Genomic DNA, 20383 nt, shown 5'->3' with positions numbered 1-20383 from the left:
ATCTGCAATAAATTTCTGGTATTCTACATGGTCATGACCACTAACAAGCTGTGTGTCCACACAAATGGCCTCCACCAAACTGGCCAAGAGACAGCTGGATCACCCAGTTGCTGAGCATACCACCCAGTATGATATGTTTGAATTCAATGACTGCTTCACTGACTAGATTCTTTCCACCCACACCATCCCCATGATCTCAACCTTCCCTATCCCCTTCCCTGCTCGCACTCCAGCCTCTACACAGCCTTCTACTCCCCTGGTGCACTGGCAAAATCCTTTTCCTTTTTCCCATTTTCTAGATTTGCAATGACCCTAAATTATTGTTGTTCACATTTCACAAGTAGGATTTCAAAAAGTCTACATGAACAATTATTGTCAGTTCTACATGAGTACATAGAATGCACATAATTTGTTTTTCATTGTAAGTGTCAATTACTCATAGTAATATCTGAAACTGACATCGTGATTTAATGTACAGTTTACTGCAACAGGTGTGCAAATGTTGCCATTTGTAAGATTGTAGGACTCAGTTGTTGGATTCTGTTGTCTCTGATTTGTAAAACCACAGTTCTTTTATTTTGGACTATGTCATACAGTACTGAGAAGTTAAAAATCCATGCTGCTTATTCAATACTTCAATTAAAAAAAAATTCTGTTACTGCTCTTAAAATATTTTTGTAGGGTATTGTACTCATGCATCTACTCATAAATTTTTGTTTGTCTGAAGTAATGGTATTGTGATCATTTATCTTATTACACATATCTGACTAATCTTGATGGTACACAGGAAATCAAAAATATCTGTGAAAGTAAATATCATTTTTTATGTTTTCTTTTATCATTCCGGACGAAGGTCATCCTACACAGATCATACCTACTTAACCCAGAGTTCCTGTTTTTAGCTTCTTGTCTGAGATACATGTCATGAAATATTTATGCTGGATAATAGCTTTGTGGATGCAGATCTGGTGCAAGTGTTACTGCTCTCTTTTACAACAACAGTGTTCTGTTACTGTGAGTACTAACCCAAGTAAATACTGTTATCAGAATGTGCCAATATTTTGTCAAAAGGAGGGGATTATGTGTTATCCAAGAGCTATTATGCTCATCCCTGAACTAATTAAGAATTTGGTGATTAACACAAAATGAATTCAATATTAATCCTTTGTCAAAGATTACTTTAGTCCAGGGAGTTACATAAAGACAGCAAATGGTTTTCAGTACCTTTTTATTTATTCTATTTGGTCTTCAGCAGTATAATACTATTTAGCCAAGATCGCCTGTACTTCGGATGTGTTTATTCTTTATGGATTCATCATCTCATCAAACTCATTGCATTAGTATATCTAAAAAGAAAGATGATGAGACTTACCAAACAAAAGCGCTGGCAGGTCGATAGACACACAAACAAACACAAATATACACACAAAATTCAAGCTTTCGCAACAAACTGTTGCCTCATCAGGAAAGAGGGAAGGAGAGGGAAAGACGAAAGGATGTGGGTTTTAAGGGAGAGGGTAAGGAGTCATTCCAATCCCGGGAGCGGAAAGACTTACCTTAGGGGGAAAAAAGGACAGGTATACACTCGCACACACACGCATATCCATCCACACATACAGACACAAGCAGACAGTCTGCTTGTGTCTGTATGTGTGGATGGATATGCGTGTGTGTGCGAGTGTATACCTGTCCTTTTTTCCCCCTAAGGTAAGTCTTTCCACTCCCGGGACTGGAATGACTCCTTACCCTCTCCCTTAAAACCCACATCCTTTCGTCTTTCCCTCTCCTTCCCTCTTTCCTGATGAGGCAACAGTTTGTTGCGAAAGCTTGAATTTTGTGTGTATATTTGTGTTTGTTTGTGTGTCTATCGACCTGCCAGCGCTTTTGTTTGGTAAGTCTCATCATCTTTCTTTTTAGATATATTTTTTCCACGTGGAATGTTTCCCTCTGTTATATTCATTGCATTAGTATATAGACTATTCCACAATTTCATTGTTAGATGTGCATATTAATAGTGTGTATGGGTATTTAGCCCCCACTCATAATTTTAGTTTTCCTGAATTTGCTGATGAGCTTTTAATTGACTTAACAGAAACTCTTACAGGCATATATTGTATATGAAGATTAGAAATCTTTACAAAATTGACTCATTCCTCATATGATTTGTTCTCTTCACAACATAGAAACAAACACTTAAAGTGTCAATGAGCACACTGTACAGTATAGCATTTAGTACTGCAGTTTTGGGCAACATGTTTTCCAGTTGGAAAAGAAGTTGCTTACAAAATGCCTTTTTTATGTGCACTCCTCTCTACATAGTTGTATGAGTAGCCATGTTTATGTTTAGTGCTTCATTAGGAAGCTTTTCTTCATCATTATGGACTCTACAATTGCCTAGTGAAAATCTAAACACACTATATAACATTACTGACTTGGTTATATTGCTGGTATTCTTTGGTAATGCTAAAATTTTGAAGTCTTATTCTCTGAAACTAGTTGGAGATGTAATCTAATATTTCAATGATGAACATGAAAACACTGATTTAAACATGAGATTACTTCACATTTCTTAGTGACAAAACACATAATTATGAAGATTAACTTCTGCTATCACCTATTTTTATTGTTTAAATAAACTGCACTGGTTGAACTGTAAACACATTCAAGTCTACAAAAATGTAAATCTTCAGAAAATAGCATTTGAAAGAACTCAGTCACTGTAGCTTCGCTAACACTTTAACACAGAAAAGTTGTGTGGATGACTACAGCCAGATTTTCCAAAAAAGTTCATGATATAATCACACTGAGTGACTGTAACAGTAAGATCTCCTCGTATTAGTGACTTTGACATTGAAATGTAGAATGATGAGTTCACTCAATGAATTTTTACATTGAGACATTAAGATGAAAACAGCTGATCATGACTCTGCCATGCAGAAGTTACTGTAATGATTACTAGATGCTATATTCCTATTGTTATATAAAGAGAACAATGTCAAAATTAGTAGCAATGACATTATGAGGAAGCAGGTAATAATTTGTTTTATCTATGTGATAGACGATTGGGAAATAAATAAAGTTGGGTGGATTGTTTTATTCATTCAACACGCATTGTTGTGGGTATTTACTGAGCTTCCTGTAAATTTCCCAGTATAGTAGTTTTCTTCATTTCTTAATTGTCAGATTACTCTGATAACCAAAGCAATTTTCCAGTTCGGAAAAATTAGAGCAAGAAAATTATAACTAGATTATTGTGTTATAAACATACTGAAAGGTCCAAATAATAATATTATTTTCTGGGTGGTGGAGACCTAAATTACGGATAACTTTTTAGTTAATTACTTTCCACAAATAATAAAATGTTTACTGACAGAGTGAAATGAGGGCCTTCAAATAATTTATGTCATTCTGGAAATAAACATTTGTTACCTCATGAAATGTTTCTGAGCATATGGCTTCCAAATAAAGTAAATCACCTATTTCTCTTAAAACAACATATACAGTGAATAATTATGTATAACATTGGCATCAGCAGAACTCAAATAAACTGATGAATAATTAATTTTACTGAAACATCACCTAAATAAGAATTTTGGTGCTTTATGTAAATGTGGTACCTCTACTACCAGCACAATATAAAAAAGGAGGTGTAGAGTTATAGCAAACAGAATTATTTCAATTTGCTAAGTTTCAAGTTCCTCATCTGTACAGTAGAAGCATGTCTTATGCTGATCCCATTTCAAAAAAGTGAATCTAAGGTTCTCAAATCCAAAATGGCACATGTAAATCAGCTTTTATGAAGTTACTGTTGATTGCTTTAGCACTGCAGGTAAACTAGCTGGATTATGAAAACATATCAAAATTAGGGACATCTTTAACCCAGCAAGTTTCTGCGAGGAACACAGTATTATAAAAAATAAAATGCTCTAAAAAGGTAATAGAGCACAATTCACATAGTACAGAGATCTACAAAAGCAAACTTAGTAACAGTGGCATACAAGGGCAGTCAAATTAATATGAAAGATATGAAAAAACTAAGTAAACTATTCAATAATACAAAAGTAATTGTCATAGTTGTTAACACATTTATTCCACTGTAAGGCAAGGTGGTGAATGTCTTTGTGGAAAAATGTTTGCAGTTGCCTCCAGAAACATAATTGTACCCAGTCATGCACCTCAGCATCTGAAGCAAAAGGTCAGCCATGAATGTCTTTCTTCAGGGCTCTGAAAATATGAAAGTCACATGAGGAGAGATTGTGACTTTATGGAGAACATGTAAGGGTTTCCCAGTGAAATTTCTACAGCGTACTATATAGGAACTTGGCAGGCATTTTGTTGGCAAGTTGCTTCAACTATGCCGCACAGTTTTCCTGGGAAGCCTCCACACAACCTTCATACAGTCCCAATCTCTCCTCATGTTATTTCCATATTTTTGAAGCCCTGAAGAAAAACATTCTTGGCCATCCATTTGCTTCAATACAAGATGGGCACACATGGGTACGATCATGATTCTGTGGGCAACCACAAACCTTTCTCTGTGAAGGGACTGACCATCTTATCTCACAGTGGCATAATTTTATTCACAACTATGGTGATTACTTTTGAAATAATACACAGTTTACTTACTTCTCCAAACATTTCTCTGTGAGGGGATTGACCATCTTATCTCACAGTGGCATAATTTTATTCACAACTATGGTAACTACTTTTTAAATAATACAAAGTTACTTCCTTTCATAAGTCTTGTTTTCATTTGACTGCCCCTTATACATAGAGCTTTCAGCTTGTGTACTCTTACCGAAGTTTTTCATCAATGTAACCAAATATATTAGAACAAAAGATGAAAGTGACATGGCTCACATCCCATGCAGAGCCAATCACAAAATATATTGATTTCATTGATTACTTTGAAATTATTTTTAAATTCTGTTATATTGGCTCCATGATAAATCTATAGTAGCCAATCTGAGTCATGATAAAAATTGCTGTTTTGAAGACTGTGCTGCAGCACGTTGTGTAAAGCAGTCACCCTCCGTTTCTGGTGGCGGCGCTGCTGTGGCAATCACAACTTTGGTGTCTCCCTCTGGTGGAAAAGGGGAAAGGTTGCCTGTTCAAGTGCATTTAAGGGGCGTTATGAGCTTGGTAGGAGGTCAATCAGGTGAGTCTGGTCAGTTGGTCAGTCCAAGTGAGGCTGGGTCAGTCTCACGACACCAGTTGCTGGTCTGTCTCTCGTTCGCATTTGTGCAGCAGTGAGTGTCTGTCTGTCATCGGAGTGCTAGTATGGCTGTCATTTGGATCAAACTTTAAAGCCAGGAAATGAGAGTCTTGTCACTCAGCCAGTAACAGAACTCAGCTAGTGGTCGCCCGGTCGGGGCTGTGTTCCTGCATCTGAGCCTGCGCATTAGGCCGCCAGTCTGCTCGAGTTGCTTAGGCAATGGTCATTGGCGGTTGGATTGGTTGGTTGGTCGGTCACGCACTGAGACACAAGATGACTGGTCTGCCTTGAGCATCGGCGCATATGAGGTCCCCACACCAGTCCAGTTGGCTGCACCGTATAGAAAGGGGAAGTGGCTTTGCGATCGACACGAGAGCAACAGGAGTCAAATCATGACATCGGGTTGGCCGGGGCGAGCTGCGATGCCATGAGCTGGGAGATCGGTGTGCCTTCCTGTGTCCATTGAAGCAGCTGGCAGCAGATGGTTCGGGAGAGCATTGGGGGTGCTGCACCAGGTCTTTGCCAGAAACCGCAGTTTATTAGAAGTTAAGAGACTGGAGACATGTTGTTTCATTTACTTCTTAAATTCTACTTGTTTTGGTAAACATTTTTGGAATACAGTGATCAATAGATTATTATATTTTGACTAAAGTTCAGTCTTGATCACACCATTTATGTTTCAATGATATAGGTAACCGGTTTCGGTTATTTTTACATAACCATCATCAGACCCATGGTTCCCTTCAGATGGTAGGCGGAGCTCTCCTTAGCTGCTACGAAGTTAACTGAGGAGAGCTCTGCCTACCATCCTAAGGGAGCCAGCCGGCCGCGGTGGTCTCGCGGTTAAGGTGCTCAGTCCAGAACTGCGGGACTGCTCCGGTCGCAGGTTCGAATCCTGCCTCGGGCATGGATGTGTGTGATGTCCTTAGGTTAGTTAGGTTTAAGTAGTTCTAAGTTCTAGGGGACTGATGACCACAGATGTTAAGTCCCATAGTGCTCAGAGCCATTTGAACCATTTTAAGGGAGCCATGGGTCTGATGATGGTTATGTAAAAATAACAGAAACTGGTTACCTATATCATTGAAACATGAATGGTGTGATCAAGACTGAACTTTAGTCAAAAAATCTACTTGTTTTCTTGGTGAGGTCACCAGCCGCTTTGTTTTGGGGTCATCCCACTAATCTTCTCCATTTGCCCACCAGCAGGAAGATGGTTATTTATGAATTGGGCTGTCCATTTTCCCTTGTGGAGTTGGGGCGGGTTAGAGCAATCTGCAGTTTGGGTTGTTCAGTAATCCCCCTGTCAATCTGCCATACATTAATAGCTGCCTCTGTCATGTTTGTCAGATCAATGCTAACGAATTTATTGCTTAAGGTGTAAAGGGCAAATTCCTGAAATATGTTTTTATCTTGCCTATCATCCTGCAAATTGGTATATGTGTAATGTAGAGTTTGTTGGTACATTTAATGTAAAACTGCATCTCACGGGTTTTATTTAAATGGTCATTTTCGTATATAAAGATGCCACCCTTCCACTCTGAGTTCTTTTAAAAACAAGTTGCGCTTTTGGTCGCAAATAATTTTTAATGTGAGTGTTTTGTACCATATCCATCCGTCTTACAGGGTGTATAGTTTATGTGTTTGTGTGAGTTGTTAAAATTTTTAGTTTAAAGTAATCTGGTGTGTTGCAGATTTGCACCAGTGTAGTCTTTCAGAGGTTGTTGTGAGCAGTCGTGACTACAGCCATGTTAAAAGGGAGCGGCAGAGTTTTCAACCCAAAAGCTCATACTATAAAAAAAAAATTAAAAAAAGATGTTATTTCTGCCTCTGAATAAATTGTAACTTGATATTTTCAGGGCGTGTTCTCATTACAATTTTAAATCTGTTTTAAAAAAAGAAGGTTTTTAGAAATAAAATTTCCATTTATTAAACAAAATTTTTAATTCGTTCATCAGTTACCCATTGGCAACTACTTCCGCACTCACATAGTGTGATTAAATGTGTTAATGTTCTTGATGAATTCCTAATAAAAAAGTAAATTCTTAAGAAAATGTTTTGAAAGTAAATACATGGTTCATTACTTGTAGCAGAGCGTGGTTACTTTCTTGCTACTACTCTTTGAGTAACTGATGAAATTATACTTGTACTTATTTTATAATTTAGTAATATTTCGCTTTGGCTGAGTGACTGTTTAGCTGTATGTTTCAGGTTGTCATGGCGGCCATAGAATGTCCAGGATTCGGTCTATTATGCAAAAATCAAACATCATATGAGTTGCACATCTGTAATATAAACAAACAAGGCACTGTTCTTGAGTTGCTAGGGGATTTAAAAGATACCTCGCTCAATCCGGTCCAAATTTCACCAGAGGTTATTGGTTCCTTTCTGACAGCCATGGCAGCAGAGGCAGTAGAGGTTGGTGAGTTCCAACAACATTTAGACTGGTTTCGTGTTGATCAACCAAGTCGTAAGCAATTAGCTAGACTACGCACGCATTTGGTTCACATGTTTAACCGGGTCTCTGATTTAGAACAACTTACTGTAAATGAGGCTGATCATAAGGAAGTGGTTGAGTTGCAGCGAAAGATGGCTGTGTTGCACATTAGGTTAACTGGGTTAGAGTCTATCTCCAAAGAATCTAGTGGGCAGGTCCAAGTCATTCTGGCAGGGACAGGAAGTGAACTAAATAACCCAAACAGCGGAATTGAACCTAGCTCGGAGTTTTTCGCAAAGCTACCTAACCCTACCGCACTTCTGTTAAAGGATGTAGGAGAATTAAGTGTAGAATCATTGGTGAAATTCTGTGGTTACTGGTTTATTTTGAGCAGCATTCCTTTGCTTTTCGAATATCGTGCTCCACCCTGTTAGCTCTACTGTACCTGTTAGCAAAGGGGAAGTGTAATGAATTAATTTCTAGAGCTCTTCCAGAAGGGTTCTCGTTACAACAACTTAGGTGACTTATAATTGCTGAGACACTCACAGAGGGCTCTAGGAAACATCCAGAATGTCAGTATATTTGGAAGGTGCAGACCGCTATTGAAGATTTGTCAATGTATGTGGAAAGGGTAAGGGTAGCTTCGCAGCCCTTTCTAAGTGATTTATCAGAAGAACAATTAATTGCAGTAGTTTTGGAAGGGATGGCAGCTGCTGACAAAATAAATTTTATTTTCAAGTCACCCCCAAAGACCTGGGAAAGACTCTCTGTTGTTGTTACTTCTGCATCTGCACTAAGGTTAAGTGAGGACTCTAGGAATGTTAGTGTGTCGGGACAAGTGAAGGAAAATTTTGGAGTGGAGAGAGATCATCCAAGCAGTATTTATCAAGGCTTACACAGGAAATGTTTTTGATGTGGGGCTAGTATGCATTTGGTTAGGAGTTGTCCGGTTTCACGTGGGGCAAGAAATATTAAATGACATAAGGGCAGACGACACATTTCCGGTAGTAACTTATTGTGTAGTGAGGGGTGTGCCATAGTTGCCGATTCCCGATTACGCCTACCTTATATTTGTCTTAATTTGAATTGGGAACCTCTGTGTGCTTTATTAGATACGGGTAGCACGTATTCCTTGCTTAATGAGACTTGGTTTCTGGAATTTGGCAATCTTACCAAACTGAGACCTAAAAAAATCCCGCTTCGGAGATGTTTTGTGACCAGTGGTCAGGTGTTGCTTCTGGCGGGATGGGTTAAGGGTATTGTTACTGTAGGACAGATTTCGTTGCCAATGACCTTTGCTCTCGTTGCTAGCTTGCCAGTAAATATGGTGCTGGGTTGTGATTTGATTTCTAAAACTCAACTAGTTTTGGATTATTCCGGGGGTAGGTTTTCTTTTAAGTTTCATGCCAAATCATAAGTTTGGATTTTGTGAATGTTGAGTGGCGTTAACATCCACACCTCCTTCCTTGTCAGTCACTCCTATTAATGATATTGATCTCTGTCGTCTTTCTCCAGGGGAGGGCCAACAGGTCCATGAGTTGTCGGATGCATTTCCTGGCTTATTTAGTGATAAACTTGGGGTAACAAATAAATTAGAATATGATATTCGTTTGACTGACAATATTCCGGTTAGACAGTCCCCATATCGTCTCTCACCTCCTAAGATGAAAATATTGCGGGAAAAGGTACAGAAGATGTTAGATCAAGGGGTTATACATCCCTCGACTTCTCCATATGCCTCTCCGATATTCTTGGTACCAAAGGATCAGGGTAGTGATATCAGGGCAGTGGTAGATTACGGTTGTTTAAATGAAAAGGTGATTTTGGAATCAGTCCCATCGCTTGATCTACACAACCCCCTTACTTGGTTTACAGGCTCATCTTGGTTCATGGTTCTTGACTTAAATCAGGCTTATTACCAGATCCCATTGACAGAGGAGTGTAAACATGTCACAGCATTTTGCACCGATTGGAATCTATTTGAATTCAACCTGGTGCCCTACAGCCTGGCCACCAGAGCTGCTGTTTTGACTCGTTTATTAGATAGTATACTGGGTGATTTTAAACTATGCTTTGTCTGTAATTACATGGATGACCTTGTGGTATACAGTAAATCGTTTGAAGAGTATTTGAGTCATTTGCACCAAGTATTTACTAAACTTCAGCAGGGTGGTCTAACCGTTAAACTCTCCAAGGTCACACTTGTGAGGCCCCAGATTTCCTTCTTAGGTCATATTGTTTCAGGTGATGTGGTTTGGATCAATCAAGATCAGACTAAAGCCTTTCGGGTGCTCCCACCTCTGACTGATAAGCAGGGAGTCGCTAAGTTTATTGGTATGGCAAATTATTTCAGGAGGTTTGTTCCAAATTTTGCAGCCTTAGCTACCTCTTTGAATCAGCTGCATAAAAAGAGAGTTAAATTTACTTGGGGTTCCACCTAGCAGGCGGTCTTAGAACAGATCAAAACTGCCATAGCTAATCGACTGGTGCTTGGGGTGCCTGATTTTGATAAGCCTTTTATATTTCAGACGGATGTGTCGCGTGCGGGTGTGTAAGCCATCTTATTACAAGAATGGAAAGGTCAGCGGCAGCCTTTGGCCTATACCTCACGCCATTTGAATGATACTGAGGCAAAGTACTCAGTCTACAAATGTGAGGCCTTGGTGGTCCTATTTGCATTAGAAAAATTCTGGTTTTACATTGAACACAAACCTTTTTTGCTGGAGACTGATAATCAAGGCTTGAGTTGGGTCTTGGCTAGGCCACGTAAGACCAATCGGATCACACGTTGGGCCGTGAGAATCTCAGCCCTTAAATTTGAGGTTAGGCATATCAAAGGTTCCAAGAATGTAGTTGCTGATGCCCTTAGCCGGATATTTGACCCACCATCCGATTGTTCGGAGGAGTACCACCAGGGTCCACTTCAGGGTCAGCTTTTGGTTTTAGGGGAAGTACCCCAACTGTTTAGTAATCTCAAAGATAACCAGGAACAGGATGTTCAATTGGGTTCCATCAAACAGCAGATTAGGTTGGGTGAGGTAGTCAAAGGTTACAGCTTGAGAAAAGATATTCTGTGTAGGGCAGTGGGTCGAGAGCGTCACATCCGAATTTGTCTGCCACAAATATTACTCCAGCCAATATTCCAGTATTATCATTGCTCTTTGGTGGGAGGTTACTTAGGCACATATAAAATGATTCAGAAAATTAAGCAGTATGAGACCTGGCCTCATCTTGAGTGTGACATTAAGAAATTAGTATCCGGTTATCATTTGTGCCGGGCCGTAAAACCTAGCAATGCGCTACAGCAAGGTCTATTGTCTTCGGAACATGAAAATTACCCAATGGATCATCTTTATGCCGATTATGTGGGTCCGCTGCCACGTTCCAGTAGAGGGAATATGTATATTTTGGTGGTATTTGATGCCTTTTCTCACTTTACTTGTCTTATTCCCAGTAGAAGTAGTACTACCAACATAACTATTTCTCACCTTACAAACATCTTTAGGATCTTTGGGCATCCTAAGAGCTTGGTTAGTGATAATGCCCCTGCTTTTGTGTCAAATAAGTTTAAGGCCTTTTGTTTTGGGAATGGCGTCAAGCACATAAACACAACACAGTATTACCCTCAGGGGTCCTTTGCTGAACGTGTGAATTGCAACCTAAAATCAGCTTTATTAATTTACCATCAAGTTAAACCGAGTAAGTGGGATACTAACTTGCCCTGGACTAATTTTGTGTTTAACACTGTGGTTCATGAGGCATTGAAGACTACTCTCGCCTCTTTCTTATTGGCCTATCCTATCAATTCGCCTTTGTCTAACTTATGGCGCATCCAAGACTTACTCCTTGAGCGGGTATCCCCAGTTGGATCAGTCGGTTGGTTGGTCATGCACTGAGACACAAGATGACTGGTCTGGCTTGAGCATCGGCGCATGTGAGGTCACCACATGAATCCAGTGGGCCACGCCATATAGAAAGGGGTAGCGGCTTCGCGGTTGACACGAGAGCAACAGGAGTCAACACACAACATCAGTCTGGCCAGTGCGAGCTGCGACGCTGTGGGACGGGAGATCGGCGCGCCTTCCTGCATCCGTTGAAGCAACTGGCAGTGGACAGTTTGGGAGAGTGTTGGGGGTGCTGCACCAGGTCTTTGCCAGAAATTGCAGTTTATTAGAAGTTAAGTGATTGGAGACATGTTGTTTCATTTACTTGTTATATTATACTTGTTTTCTTGGTGAGGTCACCAGCTGCTTTGTTTTGGGGTCATCCCACCATTCTTCTTCATTTGCCAACCCGCAGTAAGGTGGCTATTTATGAATTGGGTTGTCCATTTTCCCTTGTGGATTTGGGGCGGGTTAGAGAAATCTGCAGTTCGGGTTGCTCAGTAATCCCCCTGTCAGTCTGCCATACATTAATAGCTGCCTCTGTCATGTTTGTCGGATCAATGTTAACGAATTTATTGCTTAAGGTGTAAAGGGCAAATTCCTGAAATATGTTTTTATCTTGCCTATCATCTTGCAAGGTGGTATATGTGTAATGTAGAGCTTGTTGTACATTTTATATAAAACTGCATTTCATGGATTTTATTTAAATGGTTATTTTCGTATATAAAGATGCCACCCTTCCACTGTAAGAGTTCTTTTAAAAACAAGTTGCACTTTTGGTCGCAAATAATTTTTAATGTGAGTGTTTTGTACCATATCCATCCGTCTTACAGGGTGTGTAGTTTATGTGTTTCTGTGAGTTGCTAAAATTTTTAGTTTAAAGTAATCTGGTGTGTTGCAGATATGCACCAGTGTAGTCTTTCAGAGGTTGTTGTGAGCAGTCGTGACTGCAGCCATGTTAAAAGGGAGCAGCAAGGTTTTCAGCCCGAAAGCTCATACTATAAAAAAAATAAAAATAAATAAATAAATAAATAAGTATATTTTTTTTATTTCTGCTTCTGAATAAATTGTAACTTGATATTTACAGGGTGCTTTCTGATTATAATTTTAAATCTGTTTTAAAAAAAAAGAGGACTTTTAGGAATAAAATTTCCATTTAATAAAAAAAAAATTTTAATTTGATCATCAGTTACCCATTGGCAACTACTTCCATGCTCACATAGTGTGATTAAATGCGTTAATGTTCTTGATGAATTCCTAGTAAACAAAGTAAATTCTTGAGAAAATGTTTTTAAAGTAAATTTACAGTTCACAATCCATGATTAGATAGGGATTTCTTAATTATCACATACTAAGATAGATTTTTCCATGTTCACAGTGTAAATCTTCCCCTCTAGTTCCCCCTACCTCCAATACACAAAAATTCAAGAGATCAATCAGTTTCTTTTAGTGGTCGTGGTGAGTAAGGATATAACTGACAAAAGACTTATAAAATGGGTCATTATAAGAAATACATAATGGAGATGCTGAGTCACAGATAAGTACAACAGAAAGACTGTAAAACAGCCCTTCATCAAAAAGATGATGTGACTTACCAAACGAAAGTGCTGGCAGGTCGATAGACACACAAACAAACACAAACATACACACAAAATTCAAGCTTTCGCAACAAACTGTTGCCTCATCAGGAAAGAGGGAAGGAGAGGGAAAGACGAAAGGATGTGGGTTTTAAGGGGAGAGGGTAAGGAGTCATTCCAATCCTGGGAGCGGAAAGACTTACCTTAGGGGGAAAAAGGACGGGTATACACTCGCACACAGGCACATATCCATCCACACATATACAGACACCTTGTGTATATTTCTGTTTCATAACCCATTATAATCTCACAGACTGATCAATATGAAGTCACAAGCACAGGAGAGGTGAAGTTTGCAAAGAATCAAGGAAAAAGAACTGAACACATGGCAAATAAGAAGCTGTGTATCATTAGCTGAATGTGTTCTAACTGGCTTGTTATACCTACCTCTAAACATAACAATATTGTGAAAAGGAGAGTTGTTACTCACCATATAGCAGAAATGCTGGGTCGCAGAGAGGCACAAATATTCGACCAAATATAGCTTCCATACCAAGAAGTCACTTCCGTACAGCCTAGCCGCCCACAGCAGTCATAAATGCAGTGACAAAGAGTCTCACTTGAAACATACCAAGGGTCTCACTAAAGCCTCCACAAACTGTAATTATCCTCCCAACCTTGTACAAAAACAAATCTCCCAAGCCTTATCTTTCCAGTCTCCCACCACATCCCCTAGGTCCCACCATCTGGACACAGAAAAGCATTCCCCTCATAGCTCAGTACCACCCAGGATTGGAGCAACTGAATTACATTCTCTACCAGGGTTTGGAATACCTCTCATCATGCCCTAAAATGAGAAATATCCTGCCCACTATCTTTCCCACCCCTCCCACAATAGTATTCTGCTGTCCATTGAACCTACATAATATACTCATCCATCTCTACACAACCCCTTACCTCATGGCTTATACCACGGAAATAGACTTAGATATAAGACCTGTCCTATACATCCTCCCACCACCACTTGCACCAGTCCAGTCACAAACAACACTTATCCCATCAAAGACAGGGCTGTCTGTGAAACCAGTCATGTGCTCTATGAGGTAAAGTGCATTCTATGTGCGTATGACAACCAACAAGCTGTCTGTCTGCATGAAGGGCCACCGACAAACAGTGGCCAAGAAACAAGTGGACCGCCCTGTTGCTGAGCACGCTGCCCAACATGACATCCTTCATTTCAATGACTGCTTCACAGCCTGTGCCATATGGATCTTTCCCACCAAAACCAGCTTTTCTGAGCTGTGCAGGTGGGAAATTTCCCTGCAACATATCCTTTGTTGCCATAACCCTCCTGGCCTCAACTTTTGTTACTCAGTGTCTTCTCCTACCCTACCTCTTCTCTGTTACCATTCCAGCACTACCCAGCCATCATTCCTCCATCGCGCCCAGTCTTTTTACTTCTGTCCTTTTCTGCTACCGCCTCCCCCCCCCCCCCCCTTGCTTAGCGTCTATCCACTACCATACATCTAACCTCCTGACTGTACATAGTTGCCCTTCCCTTTATCTACCTCATCCCTGCATGCTCCCGAACAGAACATCATTGTCCACCACCCAGACCATACCATCCCTCCCCCTCCCTGCCCCATCCTCCTCCTTATCCCAGCCCCCTCCCCACAAGTCATCACTCCCATCATGCACTGGTGCTGCTCCTGACAGTGTGGCCTCAGTTGCCTGAGACAGCAGATCTAATTTTGATGAAGGCCTTACTAGCCGAAAGATTTTTGTTGTGCCTGTTTGCGACTCAGCATCTCCACTATGGACAGTAGCAACTCTCCTTTTTCACAATATTATTACATTCCATCCTGGATTTTCCATTGTTTGATTATTCTAAACATATGCACAGTGAATATTTGATGAGGTTTCTATGACAGATGAGTATTCAGTATTTCTTCATCCAATTCACGTTCTGATTACTGGAAACTATGCAGCCAAAAGACTGGTTCAGTAACATCTGACAGCAAACGCAAAACTTCATGGAATATTTCCTCACAATAACAGAGAAATGCAGGTGCAAGTTGCGGTCCAGCAGAAATTTTCATATGTTGCTAATAGGTATTACATCTATACCCAATACAGCTGATTAACAGTTCACAATAAGCGAATGAATTTTGAATAATTGAATATATTATAACACAACATTACATGAACAGCCAGTCACAAAATATTATAATTTCAAATTTTTCACAACTTTAGTTTTAAAGAAATGTAAGCAACTCAGTCAAGAAACATTATCCTTAGACTTATAATCATTAGTAGATGGACCAATAAACTCTCTTCTCAAAACTGCATAACCCCCGCCCCCCTTTTGCAACACACGCACATTACATTATGCAATGATTCTGTATTACTTACTCTGGGAGGGGATGGGAGTAGTGGTTAAGCACAACACACATATAAGATGGGACAATATGGCTGTTTAAGATACAAAACTCTTTTGTCAATAAACAAATTTATTTTACTGCAGTTTTTAACATATCATACTAAAAAAATCACATTCATTACAACAGTAACTCCAACACATGAGATACAAGTGTCATCCATTTCAATAAACATTTTACGACAGTGGTTTTTCACAGTGGAATGTAAACCATTTCATTTTCTTAAATTGGATCTATGATACTATTGTTGACAATTCCATAACATTAATGTATTACCAGGCATATTAATTTGGCACAGATGGTAAAATATAAAATAATGTTCTTCGGTATTGGCCATGGCCTATCCTTAGTAACCATCCCAGAAAATATAGTGTGATGGTAGAGAATGTTTGGCTGTGCAATCCTGTAGTCATTCTGGTGTGGTACTGGATTTGGAATCTGTTTCTGAAAATAAATCAAAGGTATACTGAATAAACTGTTGAATATTTTTTGATTGAACCTGGCAGTAATGGAAAGAATGAACACAAGTAGAATAACATCACTATATGTCAAATTAGAAAAGAGTTAAGTACATACTGATTACTAACATGAATTTTGTATGTAAAGTACACCACTCCATCACCAATGAGGCACTAATCAATCTCAAATGAAGTACCTAGGAGTTAAAACTCCTGCATTTGAGCAAATATTAAGTTGACAAATGGTGAAGCAAATAATCAGTTAATCTGATCAGGTATTCCATTCACATTGTACATGGACAGCTGGAGATGCTAGTGTTTACTGATAATCATTTTGAAGGTGTATCTTCAAGGCATTAAGCATTCTAACAGCACCTTCACAACATATACATTTACTAATGAGGCTTGACATAAATAAACCATCACAATTTCAAAAGTATAGTTATTTTTTCCACTCATTATCATATTCTGTACAACCCACCAACAAGGTGAACCCACAGGGCCATGGAACAGTTAAAGGTACACATTAACAAAAGACAACCAAACATAGCATACGCTGTACACTATATTAAGAATAAATACTGCTTAATACTAGTTCTGTTTATGCTAGTTAAATGTGTATTAGTGAATTAGAAAGAAAGCTGCAGTTACTGTAGTTATATTAGGTATCTGCTAACTTTCTTATCAGAAACTTAATATTTACTTGATTATTCAGGTGTTTTTCAAAGAAAACAGAGATCTAAATATTTAATTACACAGGATAGTTTACAACACACTGCTTGCCATCTAGCTAAAGGAGTCACATCCTTGCACTAAGATAATCAGTGGCAGGAGTTGCTCATGATGTATGTTTTAAATTTTCTTTTGAATTGGCTGAGATAACCAATTACTTGGTGTATGTTGGATAGGAGCTTCTAGAATGTTTTCACATTATTATGTAGCACAGAACTTCGTTAAATCCTAGGTAACGATGCAAAGTTTACACAAGAGTTATATTTCTGTCTTGTATTGATAGTGACAATCACAGTTCAGCTTGAACTGATTTTTAAGATCACACTAAGCCTTGACTAAAATAAATCTGTGATTGTGGAAGAGGAAAGGAGTCAGACACCTGTAGTTCTTTCGTGACACCTGTGTGCTCACTATAATGACTGATTTTTAGGCATCACACAACTTTCTATGGCACAGTAGGATACAGGAAGGGGAGAGCCAACTGATTCCCTATCCACCACCCCCACTGATGCTGACAAAGACAACAATAAAAATAATCCAAATGTATGTTTTGCTCCATTTGCATTGCATGTGCAGCTGTTGCTCATTCTAAGCACATGGAATGTTGTATACAACCAACAACCTTGTGCTTCCATGGTTGTTTGTAAGCCACTAAGTTTATTTCAATCCAAATTTAGAAGAAAATGTAATAATTGTTTATCACTAAATATGCCAAAGGCTCTCAAAAGCATTCAACAGTAGCCACAACAATTTTTTGTTATTTTCCCACTAATAAGTTCTGACAGGTACCAATACAATTTTAATACTTTAAGGTATATCCATTACATATGTGGGACACTGTGGGAGTGATGAATAAAGGTTTTCAGAAATTACTGCAATTCGCCACCTTCCGTATTATTTTTTGGTCTTTATTTACCATGACTAGTTTTGTATCACCATCCTCAGACAGTACATACTTGTTGCATGTTTGCAGCATTGTTGCAGTTGGGCACCTGTGGCCAGGCATGAACTGTACATACTTCTCATCACATTCAGTGCATACAGGTTTTGTTCTCACATCTTGACACAGCTACATGATCCACCACAATGCTGCAAATATGCTATAAATATGTACCATCTGATGATAAATCACTTGTAATTTAAAAACCAGTCACGGTAAATAAAAACTGAAGACTTAAAGTAAAGCCGACTGGCTGCTGGAAACCCTTCCACAATTTTTAAATCTGATCTGGCAACTCCTCCTTGGAAGATAGATATTTAACAAAAACCTTGTGACATAAAAGACTACAATGATTGCCTGTGCTGTTAAGAAGTAGATGTAAATATTCCTAAACTGTAACATGAGCAGTGAAAGAAATCAGTAGGTTCATTATCATTACTTTTCAGCCATTGAGCCAGCTGGTATCTGTAAATGGTTAGTATGAAGCCATAAACATAAGGAAGGCACAGAGTGTAAAACCAATGTAATCTACACCATTTTGATAGAAACAGGCCAATGATCCTTGGAACATAGCATTATTTTTAATTAATCAAAACACACACCAACTATATCTGAAAAACAAAATCAGTCTATACAAAGGTATCTACTGCTCTAACTACAGGGTGGAGCACGAAATGTGTTACCATTTTGTTTTTGAATATAAACTTTATTGTCAATACAATCTGAAAGGAACATATATTACAATGAAGAGTCATCCATGGAGATTTGTTCTAACTCAGCACATGCTCAATATGTCCACCATTTCATTTTCTAACTTCCTTCAAACGAATACTGAAGTTAGTGATTACTGTACGGCACATGTCATCCATAATATCACTGCGAGCATGAAGAATAAGTCTTCTGAGCTCCATTACATCACGTGGACATTTTGGGAAATTTTTTTCCTGTAGGTGCCCCCAAGGAAAAAAGTCACATGAATTGAGGTCTGGACTATTGGGGGGCCAATTTTGTCTATCATTGAAGTGACCTGGAAACCTGAGTGAATGCTCGTGTAAAAACTCCAACACAGTGTTTGCAGTATGTGGCCTTTCTCCATCTTGCATGAACCACTGCGTGTTGAAGGGCAAGGCAGCAAGGCAGTAGCAAGAAGCTGTGGAATTTAATGGAGCTCAGAAGACTTACTCTTCAAGCTTGCAGTGAAATTATGGAAGACATGTGCCGTAGGGTAATCACTAACTTCAGTGTTCATTTGAAGGAAGTTAGGAAATGAAATGGTGGACATATTGAGCATGTGCTGAGTTAGAACAACTCTCCATGGACGGCTCTTCATTGTAGTATATGTTCCTTTCAGATTGTATTGGCAATAAAGTTTATATTCAAAAACAAAATGGTAATACATTTTGTGTGCCACCCTGTATAATAGAAGGTAGATTGGCATAACTGAAAATTGTGACTCCACCAATATGTTTTAACTAGTAATGTCATCAATGTGGTGCAAACATCTACTTCAAGAAAATACAATATGGTGACCATGGTGTCACTCATTACACCTGCAATTAAACATAAATAATATGTAAAGTATTTACTCCCGCAACAGAAAGAATGAAACTAAAAGTACAACCAAATGAAGATGGGGGGGTTTTTGGCAGGGACAAACTAAATACATGACTGTAAGAATAATGATATCAATGCAAAACAAATATTTTCCCAAAAATCAAGTACACTAAATCCTCAAAATTTAATACAAAAACATTGCGAAAATGAAAACTATTGGTGTTGTAAATTTTGAGTGACCGATACATCTCAAAAAAAGACCACAATATCAGTAACCCATACACAACTCAAAAACTCAACACTACAGTTTTCACTTGACCTACATATCTCAAACAAAGCATTTGATACCAGGACAAAACATACAACTCTAAAACATTGTGTTGAATATTTCAATTCACCCTTCTAGATCAAAGGCCTAGATACTGTGAAACCACACAAAACTCAAAAACACAATGACACAAATTTCACTTGACCTACACAGCAGCAAAATACGAAGACCACAATACAAAAAAACAACTTTTAAACTATAAAATTCGTTACACACCCCATTACAGTTGCAACATGGGTCTCTGCAGATGAGTGTAGTACCAGAACCCGATCTTATGCGAATAACATTACATTAGCCTCAGGTAGTAAATAGTGATGTGACAATGATTGCCAAATAGCAGAGGGCTAAATTATCTAGAATGAAGTTCAGTTGCTATTGGAACATTTGTTCAAAGTGTGCACCTTCTTGGTACAACTCAAAAATGTCAATACTGGCTGCTTTGCACTTAGAAATCTTTCTCACTGTAGTGGCCCACAAACAGGACTGACAGCATACTTCTATTCAGTCTGTCCTAGAGCATTTTCTTTTGAAGCAGTGCAGCTAAGATCTATAAATTTTCAATTCTAACACTGAAATTCTTGTACTTACATCCTAAACCAAATCTCAAATGAACCCATACAACACATTACACTCAGCACATACACACAGACCACCAGAAGGACCATCAAATACAACATATACAAACACAACCAACCCAAAAATTCTGCGCCGTAATGACGTCACACACAGCACCCTTACATCACATGTCAAAGCAGATGGGTGGAATCGGACGCTTCTGTTGAGATAGTTCCAGGAACTCCATTACTTAACTACTCAAAATGTT

The sequence above is a fragment of the Schistocerca nitens genome, chromosome 11, assembly GCF_023898315.1.
Source record: "Schistocerca nitens isolate TAMUIC-IGC-003100 chromosome 11, iqSchNite1.1, whole genome shotgun sequence".
NCBI lineage: Eukaryota > Metazoa > Arthropoda > Insecta > Orthoptera > Acrididae > Schistocerca > Schistocerca nitens.
The sequence above is the reverse complement of the archived record's forward strand: the minus strand, read 5'-3'. Positions refer to the sequence as shown.